We start from the raw sequence: 20,641 nt of genomic DNA, 5'->3' as shown, positions 1-20,641 counted from the left end.
GGTGTTCACTTTAATTAAACAACAACTTTTCATGGCAGTTACAGTAAAGGAAAAAGTTTCGCGGGTCGAACTTTTTCAATCACCTTGTTAACATTGACAATGACAATATGCTGGCTTTGGTCCGAATTATGAAAACATTAACTGCAATGGCTTACAACGATTAATAGAAAATCTGTTTTCTTTGGCGTTGTTCCTGCACAGGATTTAATACGACCTCTCCAGTCATAGACAATTTAATCATTTTAATGTGACTTTATTAATCTGAACTACCGTTCGAGTAAAACTGAAATTTTAAATAAATATAATAAAAAATGTTTTGCGTGTGTTTGTGTAGCGATTGTGCTGTTTCCGTGAGGTTTAAATTTAAGCATATCTATGCATCGTCTTACTGTATTTCTTTATGAAATAAAATTACACAACAAAAGTACAACTAGTCTTAGATCAAGTTGTTGCTGTGATATTACTGTAAGCCTTTCACGCTGACACACGCGAACAAAAAACTAAGCATTGGTGTACACAACGGTATGTGTGCTATGCAGTAGTTGTACACGTACGATTAGTATATGTTGTCTGTCATTTCTGGGTTACTCGTTGTGAATCTGCATGAAGGGAATAATTCCAGGTTTCAAAAGAATCTGGAACTTTAACAGATACTGAGACGTGGATAGGCCTATCGTTTTTGTTTTCAAGCTCATTCATGGGAAAATGTTAATTGGGCGTCCTAATGACAAATAATGTGTATTCCACACTGAAAACCTAGGGTTTACGACACTTTTACTATTGCTTGTTTCATTCTCGAGCGTTCATTTTATTTGGAGTGTCAAACAGCTGAGCACATCCACTGTCTGTCTCTCTCACACACACACACAAACACACACACACAAACACAAAACACACAAACATATACATCGTAAAGAACTGTTCAACTGTCAGCCATGAACTTAGACCTACATTATAGTCGAAAGCGCAGTATCTTTCTTATATCATTTCTTACGGCAGAAGAAATGTCCCAGGGGAAGCGTGTCTTATATATCATCGTTTACCGAAAGATGGCGTTACTTGGTGTCAATGTTGTTTTATAAACCATGCTTGAATACTCTTTGTAATCTTTATCGGAGGATGTTACGTGTATATTAGAATAATAATTAAAAAAAACACTGGACAATCAGAGAGGTATACCAACACTGTCATATTATGACGAATTTATATGATGTACGTAAATATATTCGACAACTGTATTCACAAACCATAGGCAAGTATCTTTTGTGTACATATACCTGTGTGACTTATATAATCTCAAAATATATATTGTAATACTGAAGTACCGTTTTATTCATTCCTCTGCAAATACATTGAGTCCAAACAGAAGTTTCAGGTTGGTGGAACAATGAACCTATTTAGCGAATGCCGCAGATAGAGCTGGCCTTATGCCAGCGCAAGGAAAACGAATGAGGAACTCAAGTGAAGAGAAATATTGTAGAATACAAAGAAAATTGAAGATAAATAAAGATAAGCAATGGTAATTTAAAAAATGGTTCCATACACTACTCCTGAATATATAAGATTTTTTTCCCATGCCCATGCTGAAAAGCTAGTTACCAAGAATAAATCGTAAGCACTTTCCACGACCTATCTTGAGTACTGCTATATGGATAAAATATTAATATCATGTGAGCATTCAGCTTGGAACAGCACCTCCAGAAATCACGAATTTCAGAGAGTGAGAAAAATCCACTGAAAACATGCAACCAAAACTGTGTGGTAATTGCTCTGAGTGGCTAAAAATAATAACGATCATGGGTACACACGTTAATGTGGAGTTTAATAAATAATGAACCCTTTTATATCGGTATTCTGTGCCATCTAGATTCAGTGGTAGACAGCTATCATTGATTAAGCACAAGAAATTGAGCCAAAGTAGTACTCCGTTTAATTTTCCATTGATTATCTTTAACTGATTAGCACTTACAGCAGCCTGGACAGTACTTGGATATGGGTCTAGATCTGAACTGCAAACCACTGACACTTCACGAACACAATGTCCAGAGTGCATCCTTACTATTAGGCCTACACCTTTTCCCTCTGAGGAATGGCTCCAGAGGATGTTATTTTCCCGGTTCTCAGCTAGGCTTTGGGGGTAAAATTGTTAGCCTATGGCGTCCACATCCACCTTCACAAATGTTCTGATATTTCCTGGTAGCCTTCAACCCAGGTACTGACGAGACCTATGTGTTGCTTAACTTTGCTGTATCATGCGTGTGAATGCAGGTATACATGATTTAAGACACTTTTTCTGTTCATTTAATCGTTTTATTCAACAGTAACACATTCATTGCCAAATGACGTTTGTCTGTCTTAAAGTTATATATGTGGTTACCTTCCTAGCAAATTCGCCTTGCTTTGTTTGTGTAGCCAAAACATTCTTAACTGAAATACTTCTTTTTAGTAAAATTACCCAATTTAATATTTTATAAGTAGTTTGTTATACAAAAATCATAACAGGGTTATTGAAAACTAGCGACAATCAGTAAAAGAATATAAAGAAAGACCAAACCGTTGAAATATGTACGGTAAATATACGTGTTTTCAGCTTAATATCAACATCTTAGTACATTCTAGATTTAATCCATCTCAGCATAAATAATTTTATCTGCAAATTAATTTGTATAGGAAGCGTTCAAGTCACATACTCTCCCATTTTACACAGTTTTCCTGTAAATAATTTCCTTACGTTCCAGTTACTAGCCGTAAGCTAATGAGTCTTTATGAAAGTATACGTTAAGTGGATAAAAAATTCACACGTCTCTTTGTTTTATATTATTCTAACTCATTTACAATGAGTTAGCAGTTACTTTGTTCAACGTAATTTACTCACATATCTGTGTTATCTACTCTGACTCAGCTGAGCATAGGAACTGATCTTATTTTATTTTATATAGTTATAATATAGCTGTCAATTTTTGTTCATAGCAGTGGTGTACTAGATTTGCCAAAAGGAAAACAAGCTTAAAAGAGAGTACGAAATGATAAGAAACAGCTAAATACATTGGATAAATGATGTGTTCAGGTTATGCATATGAATTTTTGTATAATACAAAAACTGAACATTGTAGAGTGTAATATTTTCCTGTCATTTTCATGTGACGTTTTCTAATGCTGTATTTTTATTTTCAGTCTTGTTTTCCCTTCAGAATACCTCTTGTCCAGAGCCGTATTAGTAATATCTAACTTGGCTAGTGCTGGATATTTGCAAATATTTATTCAATCTAATATCAAATTATTGCCTATTTCACAATTCTGGTTATATTGAGATAATACCCAACCCACAAAGAAGGGGTTTTTCCACAAAGAACAATCTTATTGGGTTTTGTAAAAAAATTAGTATACCATTGCCTTAAAATATATTGAGATAATACCAGCCAGCCACAAAGAAGGGGTTTTCAGTTAAAATCTCTTTCTATGAACCCAACAAACTTATTGAAGCCATAACGCAAATTAAAACAGATATTTAACTATGGTGTTTGTGAAAAAAAATAGTATACCATCGGATCTATCATTTATATTCTAAGAACGTTCTCAAAATGCCGAGAAATGGTCTGAAAGTGTTAAAATATGTCAGGACATTATTGGAACAAAGGTCACGTGACTTGGTCTAAGCCGGTGTCCTTCCCTCCGGCAAGATCTTCCGGCTACGACGTCGACGCCATTGTTAAGTGATAATTAAACGCCTCCCCACCTGTACTAACGGAAGTGTTCGTCATTGCTGAGGGAAATCTCGCCCTAATAAACCGTAAGTTGCTTATATATGTAATATTAACCTGCAAATAACTGTATTAGGGTCAGAAATGTGTTGCAGAAACTTGGCTTTCAGGGGCTAGGCCTAGGTACCTCTACTGACTAATTATGTTTTTTATATTTATTGGTCATTTTAAGAAACTTCTCAATGAAAATTTGGACTGGACTACCTCGCTGGCTACGAATAAACACCGTGAACTAGAATGACCTGCCGTAGAAGGTGGCTTATGGTCTAGGGTAGGTTTCACGGGCGGAAGCGTACTTAGGCCTATTATGTATGAAATAGGCCTATTGGTTTCTTAGGTTATTGTATGATATATTTTTTCAGCCTAATTTTAGAGGTTTGAAGGATAACGTTCGTTTCCGGTCCGAACATCCCTACTCGATTCTTTTATATCTTTCGAATCTTGTGAAGGGACATTTGATCCCCCAGGGGCTAGTACTAAACATGGCGAAATACTTTTAACCCCCAGAGGCTAGTACTAAACATGGTGAAATACATTTAACCCCCAGAGGCTAGTACAACACGGAGAAGTACATTTGACCCCTAGGGCTAGTAGTAAACATGGTGTGATACGAAGCATTTGACCCCCCAAGGGCTAGTACTAAACACAGCAAAATACACTTGACCCCCCAGAGGCTAGTACTGAACATAGCAAAATATATTTAACCCCCAGAGGCTAGTACTAAACATGGCGAAATACATATGACCCCACAGGGGTTAGTACTAAATGCGGCGAAATACATTTGACCCCCAAGGGGCAAGTGCTAAACACGCGAAACAGTGGAGATGAATCATAGTTTAGTACTAGCCCTCATGTGGAGTTGTTGTTCGGACCGGAAACGAACTTTTACCGATTTGAATAGGGGGAAATTATAGTAGCTCTGCGTCGGCAACTGCCCTCTAACTTAACTTTTTGTACAGGGTTTTGGTTGCTAATTATGAATTTACCTTCAATATTTGGCGCTCGAGTGTAATTAACCTGTAATTAACCCCCGAAGTCCATCCAACAAGGGGTTTCCAAACACGATCTTCACAAGACAGAGCACGGGTACGTCTGTTTCGAACGGTTCATATCCTGCCCGGCAAGTGCTATAACTTGTTTGCGTTTGGGTACCCAACCCCCCTGGGCCAGTACTAAACACGGCGAAGGGACATTCCATTTGGCCGACAACAAATAGATGCACAACCAGTATCAGAACCCCTACAAGTGTAGAAAAAACCAGTTGAAAAGGTAAAAACAGGTGCGGGTAATTCTAAGCCGACAACTGTGGCAATTGGCGATTTTTTATGTTATTTTACTTGCTTTACAAGAATTTAATGTAATATTTGTCGCCCGGTTGTAACTAAACTGTGATTGACCTTTGAAGACTACACGACTTGAACATAACTCAGGGTAAATTCCGCGTGCTAATACGGCAAAAATTGTAACAAGTAAACACCTCTAGGGTACGTTATGTTGGTATTTTTAGGGTGTTTACTGGTTACAATTTGCCCTATCAGTTATGGAGGGGGGGGGGCTTGCCGAATGCTGGCTTAGACCTACCCTGCTTTAGAATTCAAGTCACGTAGTCTTCAAAGGTCAATGACAGCTTAGTTACAGCCGGCCGACAAAATATTACTTTAAATTCTTGTAAAACAAGTAAAATAAAATAGAAAATCGTCAATTGCCATAGTCTAGCTCACCGCTGACAGCCGGCTTAGAATTACCTGGTGTAATATATAGAATTACCGAAATTAGCAGCTTAATGATGATCACAGCAGTGTATGTTGAGAACCCACTATAGGCTTAGGCCTAGTGTATTATTTGGGTCACCACTGAAAAAGTCATAAGATAAAGCCTATCAATACCTACAATTTATTATATACTCTAATGACACAACTATAGGCTTTATCAATAGGTTCCGTGCTGTGCCGTAACGTCTCCTTTAGGCTACAGGCCCATGCTTGATACAAAAAATACTAAAATCTATCAGATGGACAGTTACCGAATTAGGCTGGGCCTATTTACTGTCTCCCGTCTGATTTTGTGTTCATTTCTTTGTGTAATTTTAAAACGAAATTGTATTTTTTGGCAATGCTACAGTTTAGGGGTCCAAATTCACAGCATTAGGTAAAGTCAAGAACAGCACAGATTTGTCAGTTACTGAATCGGTAGAACTAAGTTACAGGTACAAGGCGTGTATTTAGCAAGAAATGGCAGTTTCTTATAGTATTTTGGATGCTTATTAACAATTTAACATTAATTTTTGGCGGTCGGATGTAATTAACTTACAATTTACCTTTGAACTCTACCCTACGGTAAGGGGGACCCTGATGGGAATCCGGGGTTTCCATACGCGATCTTCACGAGACAGCACCGGTACGTCTGTTTCGAACGGTTCATATCCCGTCTGGCAAGTGCAATAACTTGTTAACGTATGGGTAACTGCCCCCGGGCCAGTACTAAACACGGCGAAGGGCATTCCGTTGGCCGACAACAAAACAAATGCACCGCCAGTGTCAGAAGCCCTAAAAGTGTTGAAAAAACCATTTTCCAAGGTACTGCACTTGCCGGACAGGATATGAACCGTTCGAAACAGACGTAGCCGTGCTCTGTCTTGTGAAGATCGCGTTATGAAACCCCTTGATGGATGGACTTCAGGGGACAGTTACAGGTTAATTACAGCCGACCGCCAAAAAATAAACTGCGATTTCTCGCTAAATACCCACGGTGTATCTGTTACTTAGAAATACCTACATTTGACCCCCAGGGGCTAGTACTAGGCACGGTGTAATATATTTGACCCCCCAGAGGCTAGTACTAAACATGGCAAAATACATTTGACCCCAGGGCTAGTACTAAACATGGCGAAATACATTTGATCCCCCAGGGGTTAGTACTAAACATGGCAAAATACATTTGACCCCAGGGCTAGTACTAAACATGGCGAAATACATTTGATCCCCCAGGGGTTAGTACTAAACATGGCAAAATACATTTGACCCCCAGGGGCTAGTACTAAACCAATGATTAGTACTAGCCCTCATGTGGAGTTGTTGTTCAGACTGGAAACGAACTTTTACTGATTTGAATAGGGGAAAATTAGCAGCTGAATGGTGATAACAGCAGTGTATGTCGAGAACCCTTTATAGGCTAAGGCCTAGTGTATTATTTGGGTTGCCACTGTAAAAGTCATAAGATGCTTATCTGCACCTACAATTATTATTTACTGTGATGCCACAACTGTAGGGTCTATCAAGAGGTTCCGTGCTGTGCCGTAACGTCTCGTTTAGGCTACGGGCCCATGCTTGATACAAAGAGTGCTAAAATCTATCAGATTGACAGTTACCGAATTAGGCTATGCATATGTACTGTCTCATGTTTTTTTTTCATTTTGTTGTGTAATTTTAAAACAAAATAGTATTTTTGGTAATCCTACAATTTAGGGGTCCAAATTCACCCCATTAGGTCAAGTCAAGAACAGCACAGATTTATCAATTTATTGAATCAGAAAACAATGAAAAAATAAGCAGTGTATCTGCTTACAGAAGCAGAGATTGTAAAAAAACAAGGGGAATGAAGCTCTGCACCTCACGCAAACAATGTATTGTGCCCGCAACTGTGTTGTGGAGGGAGTGCTTTGGAACCAGGAACCAGGTAGGAACCTGGCACGGGCTCTTGCTCTTCAGCTGTCACTTTTTGATAAATTTGAAAAATGAGCAATTTATCTGCTTACAGAAGCAGAATTTACAATTTTCTCAAAATTCTATGGGTCCATATCCCCTAAGACGTTGTTTATGTTCCCCCCCCATTCCCTTTGTTTTTTTACAATCTCTGCTTCAGTGAACAGATAAACTGATAGTAGTTTGTGATTTACACTATTCAATAAATATTTGATAAATCTGTGTGCTGGTCTTGATGTTACGCAATGCAGTGAATTTGGACCCCTAAACTGTAGTATTACCATATTTTTTACTAGAGTATACCCATCTCCCTTTAGGGAAATTTTTTCTCAGTGGTTCTTGATGTTTTAAATGAGTGGCTTCAAAATTGCCAGAAATTATTAGTTTTTTCTATTAGTTTAATCTACAGTACACCCCTTCCAGCTATCAGTTTGGGCCCCCTAGCTGGGAACTGGGAGTTCTGTGGTGGGTGAACCACAGAAAACAAGTAGTTATAAAATGCTTTAAGGTAAGTTTTGCTAGGTTAGGGTACAACCCTATTTTAAATTACATTCTCCTAGGTTAGGTGGGGGGATGGGTCCCAGATAGCTCTGGGTAATGACCTGACACTGTTAGCTAGGGTAGGCTAAACGCATCCTTGTTTTTCATTAATTTTGTATTTTTCCCCCTATCTGAGAACCTCATTGTAGGATATAAAAGGGGATCAGTATCTGCAAAACTACTCATTTCCGAACAAAACGTCGCTAATGTATTTTAAACTCGAGTGTGTTTGTGTCTTGAAGTAAAAATTTACCATTAGGGCAGGTTGCGTGGTTTGGTTTGAAATTTGAAGGTGAAATACAAGTTTTCCCGAAAGTTTTTGGTGTGTCTGAACAAATGCGACCTTCAGAACTGTCATAAATTACAGGTTTCCTGTGGTTTCTTTACCCCAGAACTCCATTTCATTCAGTAAAGTTCCCAAACTTTATAAAACAGCAATTATGATGGGTACATCTGCTGCGATATTACTGTATTCTGGTACTTAGTACTAATTCAAATTAGTTGATGTATGACCATTAGCCTTATTAGCCTAATGTGCATAATTAGCTCGGCCCCTACTTCGTTGGCCAAGTTTTATACTGGTCAACATTACATACTTTTGCGAACACCCACATCTAGTGGAGGACAGCAGCATGACAAACTCGCCACAGATTTGATTGAATTAACAAATATAAATATTCCAAAAAGTCTCATTTGCAACAATTTGTGTACAGGAAAAAGTCGTATAAATATTGAGACCTCCTTAAAAAGGGTATAAAATAAACTAGGGGATGAGATGGGTGTTATAGTTAATGTTTACTGGAGAAACGTTGACCTTGTGGGATGTTATTTTAAAACGACTATAAAACAGGTCAAAATTGCAAAGTGTAGTCATTGCAAACTGATGCAGCTATGGGAACGTATGCAACTATGGGAATGGACTCGCCGAGAGGTAACCGTCGTAGGGTATCCATCCTGAAAATTGCCCACTCTTAGCTGAAGTGGAGTCAATTCATTTCCTAAGTTATTTTTAAGCAGACATTATTTGCAGTATGTTCATTTTATGCCTGAATAAAGCTGATAAGATTCATAATTTAAAGTAGAAGTTTTTGGTTATAGGTTATCCTGATATATAGCCTATATATTGTATGCTTAAAATTCTTGCTAAATACATAAACTCGTATATTTCTGAAGTTCATCTAATGTTTAAACATCACTGTCCATTGTGATTAGTACAACCATATTTGTACCCAACCAGCCCATATATACTCCAAGAGGACAATAGCAATTTTTAGGGTGGGGATAACCTAAAATCAGTTCAAAGTATAAACAGGAATGGCCTGAAATGTACGAATGGCAAGAAAAGTTACCCGTATAATTTGTGGTTTCTCTAATCAGTCTCTGTCAAAAAAGTTTTTCCACTGTAGTCCCCCAAATTGTAGGATATAAGAGATGGGTCCAGTATCTCAAAAACTACTCATTTGTTAACAAAATTAATTTTTAAAAATGACAAAGCAGACATGATAACATGGGAATAGTGTGATAATGGATTAAGTAAAAATTTACTGACAGTATCCCAAGGCCAGTTACAGATATCCATCCTAACCTTACTAGTGGTCCACATTGTTTCCCCCTTAAGCATTGCATAAAAAATATTATTTTGAGGTTGGTATGTAACTTATCTTAATCCTGGTAAGTCAAGTTCATGATGGGAAGGACATTTCGCTGGAAGTAATTACAGCAGTCCCAGATAGGGAGTTTGTTTGCAGATGCAATGCATATGAGATGGGTAGTGCCCTTAGCATCAGAATTTAGCACACACAATTAAGCCATCGTCAGACTTGAGTAAATTAGGCTAGATGTTGAAATTTAGTATGCCAGGGTTGTGGGGGATTCTTTAAAATAGTGGCCTTAACATTTGCACGGAACAACATTCTTATAATTCAGGTTCTTTCTGATCATGATTTAAATTTAGAATTAGTTTACTGTAAACTCTTTGAGGGGCAAACTTTCATTTTTCAGCAGAAGCCATCAGCTTGAAGTAAAGTTGGACTCTTTGTAATGTGCACTTGTAACTTCTTTTTTTTTTTCCCCTCACAGGTCTGACAATATTGACCTCTACTCCATGCAACACTAAGTAGTGCAAGATTTCAAGGTTGAATGTAATAGAGCTGTGCAAATCAGTTGACTTCTGTACCCATCACTTATTTAAAGGTAAGTAAAAAAAATTGTCACACTTGAAGTCTTTTTAGTGTTAAATATGATGAATTTAATTTTGAATGTTGAAGTCAAGAAATATTCTAGTACAGGATTGTGGAGTCTTAAGATAGGAGAGTAAATAAATATGAAAATAAAATGTAATGGGCAAGAGTTCTCACCTCTATATATTCTGCATGCAGTTATCACCTCACTTTGGTTCCAAAAATTCAGTGAATGTTGGGGGGGTAATGAAACAGGGCTTTCAAATGAGATTGTTACAATCTCTCTCTCTCTCTCTCTCTCTCTCTTCTTCTACTCTCTCTCTCTCTCTCAGTCTGTTGACTTATACATGAGTGTCATTGTACAGCCAGTCTTTTTGGCTATTTTACGGTTGGAAAGACTTGTTTCCAGTGTAAGCAGAAGGTATGCTGTTACAGGGTTTCTGTTCTGCCAGTGACTATGGTCTGGTTATTCTAAACCATGTAGGGGCTTTTTTGAGATGTTTTACGTTCTGTTTAGGATTATCTGACCTTGGTAAGTATCTCTATTGAAGTTACCTTCAGCATTGTGACCAATTGCCTGAGTCAAGTAGGTTACATTTTCTTTACCTGGCCTCCCTTCTCAGCTATTTTCTTTCTCCCTGCCTGTTTGCTGAGACCACACTGTACTGATGATCTCCCTTCCTGTCCATTATGCTGGCTAATGGGTACCCTTCAGCTCTACTACTGATCACAGTATAAGAATCTACAGCCCATAAGTTGAATCCATCCCATCCCTCTAATTGATATCTATTGAAAGTGTATCAGGAATTGTATTGACTTGCCTCTTTGGACAAGTGTGCATTTTCTCTAATTGATATGTATTGAAAGTATATCAGGAATTGTATTGAATTGCCTCTTTGGACAAGTGTGCATTTTCTCATGTATTTTCTCATCCAGCTTTTGTGGTACTGGGGTAAGCCAATTGCTGGGGTAATGCATTCCGGTGTAATATTGAACCTTGAGTTCCATTCATTGTAAAGTAAAACTTTAGAGCACTTTTTGTCTTCAGTTCTCAGTTCTGTTGCATTCTAGTTCCTCAAAAATTTCATGCGTATTTTACAACCTGTTTACTGGATTATTTTTCTGGCAGGCATTATTACTTGATATTATTGCTGCTTATGATGTTTTTCTCATTTTTGAGTTGCACTCATGTAGATGAAAAAAAGCTAATAGTCAAAGGAAATTTGTTGAGTTATAGTTATCCAGTAATAAAAATTTTGTAATGTATATGAAGCCTAAAGATGGTAATATAGTATCCATGACTATCCACAAAACCTGAAAATCAAAGGTTTTATGGCTACCAAATCATTACTTTGTAGATATTTTGCGTTGTTGGTACTGATGGTCTAAAATGTACTTCAGGCAAAGGTCTAAATTGTACTGCTGAAAAGGTTATCAGTCTGAAACTGAAGGTTAGGTTGCTTAAATTGAATGCTTTCCTGTGATATGTAAAAGTAAATCTTCATTTTGAAGTTGTTTTAGTGGCAGCAACATTTGTTTTAAATAACTGCCAGTATCATTTTTTAAGTGCTAAGGCATGAAATGGCCTTGCTAGGGCCTAATGAGGCTGTAACTGAATAGTGCCCCAAATCACAAACCCACATTTGATCAAGAGGTAGCTAACCTGCTGCATACCATCAGGTTGACAGTCCCGGCGGGCCAGACTCATTGCTCCCTGTTGCAGGTTGAGGCTATATCTAAATCCAAATTTCATTGTTCTTGCTTTGGTAGTTGTTGACCCTATTAGCTTGTAATATTGCACTCGGCTAAAGTAGCTAAGGATTTCCTGTGTTTTACGGTATGTTTCCTTTGTCCTGTCAGGTTATTGTCAGTTGTGAATTGTTGTATTACAATTGATACCTTAGAAATCATAGGGTGAAGAAAGGTTGCTGCTTGACTCTCATTTCAACACCACTTATGGAACAGGTAGTTAAGATGCCTTCCCAGACCTGGAGAGAAAAATCCTACCAGTTTCAGAGACAGAGGTCAGGTATTTTTTATTTTTTTTTAATTCTGAGACCATGGCAACCATGAGGATCTATCCTAAATCACTGCTTATACGGTAATATTGAAAATAATGTACTTGACAATGGCATTTTATACTTGAGATACTGTACACCTGAAATCTCCCATGTAATATATATGTAAATTGCAGGATGTTAAATACAGTAGTTAAAATAGCAGGAGCTGAAATGTTATAAATTATTTTCTCTTCAGAGTTGGCTTGTGAACCTTGATCTTATGTGTTGACAGGTGGTTTTAGTATTTTGGTCCTGATTCATTGTCCCATGGGAAAAAGAGGCTTGTAGTAGGAATACCCATGAATCAATTATTGTGGTTTGGGAGTTAATTTAGATATTTTTATGACATGAAATATTAAGATTTACTAGTCCGGTAACCTGAAATATGAGATGGGAACAGGTCTGTTTAGAGGATTTTGTTTGGGAAATTTATTTCTAGAAAGTATGTTGGCTAACAGAAGGTACAGAATTATAGGAAGAGGGGTGTTATGGAGTATTGTATTTATATGCTTTAAGAAAAGTGTGGTGTCAGAAGGATTTAACTTGAAAACTAAAAATTTCAGTGAATCAGTGAAGAGATAAATCAGATTTAATTTAGACTAAAGCCTCGTAAATTTCTACAGGGTTTCTTGCAGTTTATATGTAAAGCCCCTTATTACAGTGCATATTTAAAACAAACTGGGTAAAGTTTACCAAAATACCACTTGCTTTGTACAAATTAAAAACTAGAGGCAAGGTATATGTTTAACGAACATGAGATGGAGCAGGTAAAGAACCCATTTCATTTGAGCCAAAAGTAGAATTGATGCGATTGATTTTATGCAGTCGGAATAGTTAGAATATTTAACCCCAGTAGTAAAAAGAATGAAAATGAGAATACAAAAGGAATGGACATTAAAGTTTGTTCAAGTACTAGCAAGTATATTAGGAAAAGGAATTAGGGGGCTAAGGTTTTGGGATGCTCAAGTTTTATATTTTATTTGTACTCTAAGTCCTCTTAACCCTGATGAACTAGTTTGGTCTTGTCTCTTTTCCACTACTGTCAAAGTTTGGCTGTAATTCCTTACCAAAAATAGTCTAACTTCCTGAGAGTTAACATGAAGTATGTTAGAATGAATAGTAAAGTGTTCTCTTGTGTCTGAGAGCAAATTAGGAGGCTCATAGTGAGATGACAAACATTTGATGAATTTTTAAAATTTTTGATACTTGGAACTAACTGATTACATGAAATTGGTGTGGTGTCATCAGGTGGTGGTCACATGTAATAAATTGTATACAGTATATGAAATCTGAAGTACTTGAAGCAGATCCTACCGTTTGTAGTGTAATTTTCTTTACAGTATAAAGACTACACAACCAGTTTCTGTAACTGAGTGGCAAGTTTTGAAATGATAAAAACTAAAGTTTAAAATGGGTCTAATGCACCTTGTTATACCATGTGCACCCCCTTGATTCTAATGAATTTTAACCCCGAAGGTTGTTAAATTTAAATGTTTGACTCATTTCTCATATTTTCAGGAAACTCTGTAAATTGTGTAAAGGTAAGAGGCTCCTAAAGGTAAGGGTTCTATATAGATATGGTTCATTGAAGAATGTAACTAAAGGGATGGGAGTACTTGTTTAGATGAAGCCTAATCAACAGGATTTAGCAGTGAATTTTATTATGATGCCAATTGGAGCCTAAACTACAGTAAATAGCAGACAGTATGGAATAATAAATGTTACTATAACAAAACTCATTAAAGCAGTTGTTTTATTGTGGTGTTCATCGTGCCAAATTAATCTCTGCATAGAAGGAATTCTATCCCATTTTCATATTTATTGCATTTGTCTGACCCATGGTTATTTGTTGAATCCAGTGACCCAGTATTGATGCAGAACAACTCTCAAACATATCATGAGTGATTTTCCAACTTTCAACCAATAACCTCAGTTAAGTGTTGGGAACAAATCCTTGATTTAATTTTGGTTTGAATACTCATTATTTTCAGTTATCAAATTGCATTAAGATGTTGAAAAATATTAAGCAAATTCTCATAAAATAATTTTAATAACTAAACCTTCGGGCCACCACAGTGAATTCAGTGTGAGCTCAGTAGTCTGGTTAAATTATAATCATTGTATATTGGCATTGAAATCTGCTTTTGTGGGACTAATTTTTAAGGTTCAGTTCTAGTGTTATGTAGAAATGTATGTTGTTCAAGAAGAACCTTAGAAAATGGACTGGTGAGAGCTTTAACTTTGTCTTTTCTGAAAATCGAGTTCACTAGGGGATTGCTTAGAGAAATTGAAGTCAAATCAAGAGACAGCCAGTAGTTGTTGGTGCCAGTAAATTTTACTCTACAGTATATAAAAGTGGTGAAGGGTCTTGAGCAGTATAGGCAAAGTGGTGAAGGGGTCTTGAGCAGCAGTAATTCAAGTAAAAATTAACAGGCCTAAGTTTTTAGCAAATTTGTTGTATTTAAAAGCAGTAATAAAAATAGCAGCAGTAATTCATGGATATTTAGGGTAAAAAGAGCATTAAAACAAAAAGCAGTCCCCTTCAGTTTTCCGGCTTAGGACGTTCCCGAGTGAAATATTTCATCAGAAATTATTTCCCGTATTTAAAACCAAAAGAATATGGCAGAATAATCATTAATTAAAAACATATGTAGTTTACAGTCTTTTTTCAATGCCATGGAAAAGTAAGGTTTTCTTATGATTTAGGGTTTTCCGGGTAAAGATTTTCGGTTTACGACGAGCATTGATGAAACACTATACTGTAGATATTCATCGTGGATCTAACATGTCTGTCTTGTGTGTGTTCCTTTCAGATGCTTAAGCCCTGGTTAAAGTTAATTTTATTTTCTTTGAATACCTTGAAAGCAAAAATGAATGTCATTAATTTGTCATGTACTTTCCTTTCATTAATTTTTCATATATTTTCAGAAAACCATCTACGTCATGCAAGCTTAAATTTATGGGCAAGAAAATGCTACACTTAACATAACCAGTCTCAGTTGCATTCCATAAAGTCTCTGCTTGAGAGAGGACATCATCAACTTGAAGAAATGGCTTCTTTTTTTTTAGTGAAATGTTTGATTTTTAAGAATTTAGTTATTTGCACATGTTTAGTGTTGATAGTATGTAAAAGGAACAGTAAATGTATTATAAATGCCAGAGTGTCATACTTGGGTGCAGCAAATAATCATTTTGTTATTTTAACTGGTAAAATATCATAGGCTAAATTTTTAGTGCTTGATTCAGCTTAATATTTGAGCCATCAAGTAGTGCAATAGTATGTTTCATGGTAATGTTTAATATCAGGCTGTTTATTATGTGTCCGGATACACCATTTTTAATTTCAGTATGGTATTGGTTTAATATGTCAGCCATCAGTTAATTTTGCAAGTTTCAGCAAGCAAAATTTCCAGTAAAGTTTCAATGTTGGCTAGTCTCATTAAAGATTCATCATATTCTGACTAATTACAAATGACTACAATTAATTGTTCTGTCATGCAGATAATTGAATTAGCATCCAATTTGTTAGTTGGCTTGGATTTAAAGGTTCTCTTGTATTTTTTTTATTTAGCATTATTTCATTGTCTGTTGCAATGATTGAAATATATTCAGGTTAACTGAGAGAGAATTTCATAATGGCTTTCAAGTCTTGTATCAATGCAACAGTATTTATGCACTTGAACTTACTCTAGTGACTTAGTTTACACAATTAGGTTTAATCAAGGAAAGGTATGACAGACCAAAGCATTTACAGTACATGTTTACATTTCAGAATAAGTAGTACTTAATATAATTTACAAATTGTCTCAATTTTGTTGACAGAACTTGCCATAATTGTCAAGTGACCAAACAAAGTTCTTTTAAATTTTTGCAATGTTTGCCTTGACTATTAATAATGCTTCTTGTTAAACTAGAAAATCGATTGATTAAAAATTAATCTAAGTATTGGAAAGGACATTATTGGGAGCAATATCGTCATGTAAGCTTGCATATTTCATAACACTGCGGGCATATGAAGGTTCTAAATATGTAGATGATATAAGAACAGTATAGGAAAAGTAATTGCATATTAAAAGTAATAAACTGAGGGGTGTTTGGTGTAGCCGGTAATGATATACAGTATTACTGGATTCAATAGATAATACAAATTACAGGGGCTACTGTAAGTTGTTTTTTGAAGGGGGTTGTGAGCAAGGGATTGATTTTAGTTTTGTATTAATAAGCAGACTCAGTAGAGAGAGATCTATTCAGCGTGATGTTACATTTATAGGTATCCGTTTTGAAGGATTGAAACCTCTACAATTTCAGTAGTCAGTATTTTTGTTAAAGGTGGAGCAATAAAATAGGTTCCAGACCATTGTTGTGAAAGGAAAATACATCTTCCTTTAAGTGGATATTATTACTTACAGTATTTCACAGTACTAGCTATTTCATGAGAGAAATCAAGGTCGCGTCTTACCTCATAGGGCACTTGAGGGTTTTCCTTTTTAAGAGTTAAAAATTTGAGTAGGTAAGCAAAAGAAATTGAACACCAGTGTAGGAAGAGACTAAAACGTCTTGATGTAAAACTAGAGGGAAGATTAGTGGTAAATATAAACAGGTAGCCATTTGATGTGCAGGTAGTTTTCAGGAAGTGAAATTTCATGCCTATCAGAAGTGAGGTACAACTAAGTTCTGTGAAGGCATATGGAGACAGTGTTTGTGGGTTATTCAGTGTTTGTGGTTATTTATGCAAAAATGTTCCAGATACTTTAGGACTTATGTTCACAAGCTTGAGATATTACCATGTATATCTGAATCACCAGGTTTCATAAATTTCATAATTCCTGAAGCTGTAGTGTCTTGAAGTGTTGATGATTTTAAGTAGGTCGAGGTACAATTCATCTTGTGTGTTTGTTTAAATGTCATGTTTAATTCCCATTGAATTTCTGTATATTAATCAATCCAGTTTAAATTAGCTGCTGCTTAGTAAAAATCAAAGTGCAAGTTTGAATATTGAAGTATTATAGTACTGAGTTGTACATTGGGATCTTTCCTAGAGAGTGATCCCCAAGGGTTTTGGGATTTTTATCTAGGACTGATATTTCTTGAGGTCATTAACTTGATATTTAGTCTTTTGTTTGTTTTTACGGTAATCCCTCACAGGCTTGTACTAAACATGCCGCAAAGTGGTTGACACATAACGGGTTAAAACCCTTGGGGGTCACTAGGAAAGATCCGTACATTGATACTATACTCTTGTAAAAGGACTTCTGTATCTCTGCCTTTTGTTCAGGTCTCATAGTTTCTCTTGGACATTCATTAAGCTAAAAAAGGTATCTACAGTTTTCCTCCTGTCACATCTTCCAAACATTTTTACTGTCAGTTTGTTTCATTGCCAAATGACCTCATAGGTCCCAGCGCTTGGCCTTTGGCCTAAAATTCTACATTCTCTTTCCTATTCTTGCTCTTTCATTCCTTTATTTTCCTTGGTTTATTTGTGCCTGGGCTTGTGAGTGGCATTTGGCTGCCAATTTCTTTGACCTTTGCTGTAAGAAAAAAAAATTTAGATTTCTCCACACTACACAGGAACTTAAATGTCTTTTGTCATGTTTGACTGAAATAGCCATGCACAATTCATATGTTGAACTGAACTTTATATACTTTTCTAAATCATTGTTGCCCACAGACTATGTTGTTGCTTGAGCCTTGCACACATGGAAGCGTCCTCACATAGTGCACACCATATAAAGCTGTAGTTGGTTCATCCACAAACAAGTACTTTGTGTAGACTTTACCATTCTCAAGCTTTACTTTCTCACTCTTGACATTCTTGCTCTCAGCATGTGTGCTAGTCTAAAGGTGTGTTCAGTTCTGATGTCACAGATGTGTGGGTAGGCTGTCTTGGTATGAAATTCCAGTAAAACAGTGAAATTAGTTGTGTTCACTCATCCAATTTTTTGGTTTTTTAGGGAATTTCAAGTTTCCGTTATTGAATTTGAGTAGTCAGTGTTTTGTGCCATGATTTTAAGTAGTGAGTTGCATTCTGACGGTTTTGAAAAGGGAGGAGTCCTACTTATAGAATAATAGAATGGGTGACCCTGTGGGGGTTAGTGCTGTCAGTGCATCTCATGCTGGTGCAATGTAGGCTTAAGGGTCTGTGAAGCATCCCTTCGGCCCCTAGCTGCAACTGCTTTCATTCCTTTTACTGTACCTCTGCTCATATTCTCTTTCTGTCGTCTTACTGTCCACCCTTTCTAACAATTGATTCATAGTGCAACTGCAAGGTTTTCCTCCTGTTACACCTTTCAAACTTTTACTGTCAATTTCCGTTTCAGCGCTGAATGGCCTTGGTTGCCCCAGTGCTTGGCATGTATGCCTAAAATCTATAGTAATCAAAATAGACTGGTTGAGAACTACTAAATCATGACAGTAGAAAAATATTAAATTGTTTATGAAAGGTACAAGAGTACAGAAGTTCTTATGTATGCAATGTGTATACAGAAAAGTAGAAAGATTTTAAATAAAGAACTTGGAATCAGTATTGCAGTAACTTGGAGGGGTTTGTTCTCAGCAGGAGAGACTTAATCAGGTGTATTTTTTTTTTTTTTTAAGACCAATTTGAGTTGTATTCTAAGTTTGCAGCCAGTTGCTAAGGTGGGAAAAGTTTTCCCTTGTACTTTTCCAGGTGCACTCCTATTTTTTTCCGGCTGTGAAAGAACAAAGTTATTCAAATGAAACAAATTATTCACTGAAATGTCTAAGGACATTGGTGAGGTGATCACTGAGATGGGCCTTAGTTGACATTTAGTGTGTCTTAACTATTGTACTTTAGTAAATGCTTGCATGATGTGTAATGTCTTGTGGTTTTGTGCAGCTAGTCCCTATAGGGTTGTACTACCAGAATGTTGTGTTGTACAATGACCCAAAAAGTTTGAGAATTGCTGGGTTTAAGCCTATATGCTATCTTTTCAAAACGGGTTACCAGCCGGGGGCTTAAACATCTTTGTGTCTTAGGCTGACATTTATTTTTGGGATTTTGACTTAGCTAGGACCGTTGAATACCACAATAGTCTGCTTTATAAGTTGTGTGTGAGAAGGCCTTCAAGGTTGTAACGTTGCCAGTAATTGGAGAAAACTGCCTGGTGTTATTGATCTTGGAATAAGTGGACAAAAGCAAACATAAGTTTGTAAAGTAAAATCTAATGTATTCTTTGATATTTTGGAAAAGATTTATTGCCAAATACCTAGCCAAAAAGGTAGGAGTTTTGTAGATAGGGAAAATAATAGGCAGAGTTCACAAAAAGCAAAAGCTGGTTATAAGAGTGATGGTTTTCAGTGTCATTTAATAAGGCAAGGAAATTTACCTCATTTTCAGGTTAACCCTTTTGATTCAGTTTTAATTCATTTGGAAGCATTCAAGAGTAGTTGGTCAGATGTAACTAAAATTGAAGTTGTGGAAAAGCAGTTAATTTTTTACAGAAGTTGCAGAAATTGTGAATGCCACTTCAAAATGTTCCCAGTCCAGGGCTTTTAAATTATTTCATGTTTGTAGGTTTCATCTTGAATGTGTATTGGTAATGAAAATATAATGGTTAACTAACTGAAGATTGTGTTGGCATTTTGATGGAGAAATGTCTGATGTAATGTGGTTATTCAATGTTGGTACGTATTTTGATGAATTTTGCCATGTGGAGTATTAGATTCAAGTCTGGTTTTTTGTGCATATTTAGTAAAACTCGTGTATTTTCTCACTTTTACAAAGTCGTCTTGACAGGTCATACTAAGAGTAATTATAATGTTCGATGGAATGAAGATCAATTTTACGTATATTTGATCAGGGTAACAGTGTAAGAAAGAGATCAGGTTGTAGGTTATGAATTATATCTTTTACAAAGCCTGTTGAAGATGACTGTTTTCAAGGTTCAGAGTGTCATTTGTGTTTATGGGTTAGGTTTTAGTGAAGTCTTTGCATAAATGATTGTTTATGAAATGAAGTTTTGTAAAGACATTGAAGAAATGTGTTAATAGTGTTGTTAGTTTTGAGAAGAATTAATGACTGATATTGTAGTTTTTAGCAGTGTTAAAATCCAGTGTCCAGGTCGTCTTCATGAGTGTCCAGTTTCTGTTTCTGAAAGGTAGATTGTAGTGAAATATTTTTTAGTATTGCTTGGTTGTCATGAGTCCTATATTATCTAGTTGTGGGCTGAGTAAAATATTCATTTGTGGTGGCGAAGTATGGTAAATGGTTTGTGGTAATGGTGTTTGGCCTTTAGAAAGTTTGTTCATTGTAGTTAAGTATTTAGATGTTAGCGACAGTGGGGTTTTTTTTCAGCAACTATTTGATGTTGATAGGGTGATGAGAGTGGAGTGTGGTATTTATATGAGAAGCAGTATGTTGTGATATTGAAAAAATAGTG

The 20,641-nt window shown here is 36.3% G+C and overlaps 1 long non-coding RNA gene across 4 annotated transcripts; it reads left to right on the top strand.

Moving 5' to 3' along the window:
* The first annotated feature begins 3,655 nt into the window (after nt 1–3,655).
* LOC136831533 (uncharacterized) lies at nt 3,656–17,389 on the top strand. Of its 4 annotated transcripts, none has more exons than XR_010850921.1 (4): nt 3,656–3,790; nt 10,082–10,195; nt 13,761–13,800; nt 15,171–17,389. It is a non-coding gene; the product is annotated as an uncharacterized lncRNA (long non-coding RNA). The 4 variants fall into 4 exon arrangements; XR_010850919.1 differs by having other exon boundaries at nt 13,761–13,783; nt 15,171–15,316; XR_010850920.1 differs by lacking the exon at nt 13,761–13,800.
* Nucleotides 17,390–20,641: the final 3,252 nt, after the last annotated feature.

This window comes from Macrobrachium rosenbergii, chromosome 48 (genome assembly GCF_040412425.1).
Source record: "Macrobrachium rosenbergii isolate ZJJX-2024 chromosome 48, ASM4041242v1, whole genome shotgun sequence".
NCBI lineage: Eukaryota > Metazoa > Arthropoda > Malacostraca > Decapoda > Palaemonidae > Macrobrachium > Macrobrachium rosenbergii.
The sequence above is the reverse complement of the archived record's forward strand: the minus strand, read 5'-3'. Positions and strand labels throughout refer to the sequence as shown.